This window comes from Triticum dicoccoides, chromosome 3A, assembly GCF_002162155.2.
Source record: "Triticum dicoccoides isolate Atlit2015 ecotype Zavitan chromosome 3A, WEW_v2.0, whole genome shotgun sequence".
Classification (NCBI taxonomy): Eukaryota; Viridiplantae; Streptophyta; class Magnoliopsida; order Poales; family Poaceae; genus Triticum; species Triticum dicoccoides.
The window spans coordinates 727,699,818-727,703,791 of NC_041384.1; the positions used below are offsets into that span (position 1 = coordinate 727,699,818).

The 3,974-nt window shown below is 39.2% G+C and overlaps 1 non-coding gene across 1 annotated transcript; it reads left to right on the forward strand.

Moving 5' to 3' along the window:
- The first annotated feature begins 3,405 nt into the window (after positions 1-3,405).
- Positions 3,406-3,614, forward strand: TRNAK-CUU. The gene is made up of 2 exons: positions 3,406-3,442; positions 3,579-3,614. It is a non-coding gene; the product is annotated as a tRNA-Lys (tRNA).
- The last annotated feature ends 360 nt before the right edge of the window (positions 3,615-3,974 follow it).

Consider the following 3,974-nt stretch of genomic DNA (forward strand, 5'->3'; position numbering starts at 1 on the left):
AATTTTTTCTGCATGAAAACGTGTACGTATAAAGACAATTCGTCAATGTTTGTTGCCACATCGGTTTCTTTTACCATTTTTTTAAAAAATAATGTTCACGACGGAGCATTTGAAGTCGCGGCCAGAAATACCTTGTCTGCCACGTAGCTAGCTTAGTGTTAGAAATAATAATAGCAATATTTAATACTCTAAATCTACAAAGCAAGGATACATGATGTGGTGTTTTTAGATTTTTTGAAAAGAGACGATTTATTACTTAAAGGGCTTAAGTATTACACTGGCCTCTGCATAATTAAGATGCACACAGCCAAACAAAGTCCTCTTCCACAAACAAAAAATAAAAAGGTGAAGTACAAAGAAACATGTAGAGTTTGAATAACACCTAAAACGTAGGTGGGCCAATCATAAGAACATGTTGCCACCCATGTAGGGTAAAAGTATCCCTCGCCGTATCCTCCAATCGTGCATACACCTCCGTAAACAGGTCTCAATTCTCCACACGTTATAGAGAGGACCATCAATGAAGAGACCCGGTACATCTATAGATAACCTGTATCAGAGACGTACTTTTATCATTAAGAACCTTATCATTTTTACATAGGCAAAGCGACCAAATAACGGCAATCGCTCCCACGCCTAACAAGAGTACTAAACTTGTGATATATCCCATGTAACCAGTTGCCAAATACATAAGCAACGCAAGTTATCTTGATGACTGACCATATAGAACGGGCCAATTTGCATTTGAAGAATAAATGTTTTATTATCTCATCATGGTGACAAAAGACACATTGCTGACTTCCATGCTAATTTATCTTAATAAGGTTACCTTTAGTAAGCATGACTCTGCGGCGAAGATACCATGCAAAGATTTTATTCTTAAGAGGTATCTTCATCTTTCAGATATTCTTATTATTATCAACTGGCACATAGATTGGATTACAATTGCACTGCGGACAATCGCTGGAGCAGGATGTACCTCGATTCGAGTCTGGGTCCAATTAAATCTCTTCTAATACACATTTGGCGGAAATGATTGCATTACCGTGACAATAGTATCACCCTTGTGACACACATTGTTGTAAAGAACAAGATATTATTTCCGGAGTGTGGCATTTCCTAGCCACTTGTCCTCCCATAATCTAATTTCTGAGTCGGCTTTAATCGACAAGGATCCACAAGTGAAGCAATATTTCTTTGTAGCCATTAGACCCGCCCAAAAGTGGTAATCCCCAAGCTTCCAGTATACTTGGGATACCACCTTGAAACCCATATTCCTCCTCAGGAGGGTTTGCCATACACCGTCTTTTGTCAATAATTTAAACAACTATTTGCCGAGGAGGGCCCTATTCTTAATCTCAAGGTCATGAATGCCCAACCCGCTTTGGTCTTTGGGATGGAAAACTACACTCCATTTAGCTAGCCAATATTTATTTCTCTCGCTATCTCCTTGCCAAAAGAATCTTGATCGGAAATACTCCGGTCTATGTAAAAACTTCTTTCGGCAATTGGAGGATGGAAATCATATATAGTACCATGTTATTTAGTACTGAATTTATGAGGGCCAATCTTCCATCCAGAAACAGTAGTTTACTTCTCCAACTGCTAAGTCTTTTTTCCAGTCTCTCCTCGATGTGTTTTCATTCAGCATTTGTGAATCTTCAATAATGTATCGGTATCCCCAAATATGTGATCAGAAACTGGCCCTACCCACATCCGAACAGTTCAGCATATAGGTGGGCCTTATCTTGAGCCTCATCAAAACAAAACAATTCACTTTTGTGAAAATTGACCTTAAGACCTAAGAGTTGCTCAAATGCTGATAAAACTAGTTTGAGCAACTCTCAGGTCTTAAATCAATAGTGCACCACTGCAGAAAATCTTTTCATTCTGAGAGTCTGTTAAAGAAGTGGCCATTTGACTTTGTCACAAGCTTTTTCAAAGTCTATTTTGATTACCACCCCATTCAACCTTTTTTCGATGTAATTCATGGACTGTTTCGTGAAGGATAACAACTCCCTCTAGGATGTGCCTGCCTTGCATAAAAGCAGTCTGTGAAGGACGAATCACGTGTTTAGCTACCGAATTTAGCCTAATAGTCGCAACCTTCATAAATATTTTAAAATTAACATTAAAGAGGCAAATAGGTCTATATTGTTGTATCTTTTCAGCCTCATTAACCGTAGGTAATAAAATAATGTCGCCAAAGTTTAAGAGAAACTATTCTAATTGCCTAACATGTAGGTCGCTAAACAAAAGTAGGAGATCCGGTTTGATGACTTTCGAGAAGTTCTGATAGAACTTAGCATGAAAACCATCCGGACCCGGGGCTTTGTTGTGCTCCATTAGGAAAACCGTGTTTCTAACATCCTCCTCGGAGTATGGGGCTGTTAGAAGGCCATTTTCCCCATCAGAGACCTGGGGGGATGTCATCTATTCAAGACTCATCCATCGAAAAATTTCCATCCTCTCAGGCTCCGAACAAATTTTTATAATAATTAGTGATATAACATTAATTGATCATGCCCCTCGATCGTGCCCTCATCCTGTTGTAGGGAATGAATACTTTTCTTCCGATGTTTGCCATTGGCAACTCCATGAAAATATCTAGTATTCAACTCACCTTTTAGGATAAATTGAGAGTTAGAATGATGGTATCATTTGAGTTCCTCTTCACACAGCATGCTAGCTATCTGTGCATTCGAATGACTCTTGATCTCGATGTCATGCTCAGATAGGGGTCTAACCTCTGCCAAAGCTTCTAATTCACCAATGATATATAGACAAAAGAAAAAGATTCTCCTTTTTTCAGATACTCGCCGTATGCCTAGCCCAACCACCAAGGAGTTTGCGTAATGCATGCATTTTGTTATTCCATTTGTGCATTGGGGTATGCCCGGCCACCGGTTTCACCCGCACCGCCTTGACCATGTCATGGAAGCCATCCCAAAGCAACCCCCCAAGTTGAACTTGCATCTATGTTGTGGTCGTGGTAAACTAGTAGTTAGGAGAATGGATGTGTGGTCTGATATAGCCTCAATACGAGGTAGAGCACGAACATACACCATAAGAAATTTACATTCCCAGTCATTATCCATAGGAAATTTTCTCTTTAGTTGAAGAGCCACATCAGTTATACTTTTTTAGTCATATAAATATTTTGTAGGGAACCATCTAAAAATAGATTCTGTAGGGCACGTATGTGACATATATGGACAACTAATACTATAGTTCTTCCACTGATGTTCACCTTATATATAGAAATCTTAACTTTTATAGTTAGGCCTTACTATATAACTAATGGAGTAGGTTGTTCAACATTTATGGTAATATGGGTGAACCTAAGGGATTGATTATATCTTCCTTTTAATTATATAATAGATAGATTGTCAAAAAGATCACATTGCCTGCCTAGCTCAGTTGGTAGAGCTCAAGGTTCTTAGCACATGGTTTGTTTGCTACCTGAGCAAACTTGCCTTTCCTGCAGCCATCCTAGCCCCACGATTTAGGACGAGTGAGCCGGAGATCACTGTTTGGAATGGTAGGACTGCCTAGGTAGCACACCATAGAGGCTCATTACCTTGTGGTCTTGGGTTCGAGCTCCAAGGCGGGCAATTTATTTTTGGTGCTTCCACATATTTTATTTTCTTTCTGGATTTGTACCCTTTTTTGACCAATTATTTTAGGTATTTGGGATAACTTAGAGTTATGTATTTTATGCAACATCAAACTCCACATGGAAGTTAGCTAGATGAATCGAATGTATTGGTGTGATGCGGACCTTGGAATGTAGGAAATCAGGTGATGGAGCACCAGGTGAGTGTTTTATTATATTTAGCGTTGTAATTTTCTATGATTGGTGTTTAGGCCATCTTCTAGACTATGGACGGTAGGGTCTGTGGCGCTATTTTAGTGGTGGTCATTCATTTGTTCATCTATTTGTGTGTCACAACAGAAATGATTGACCATCGCTG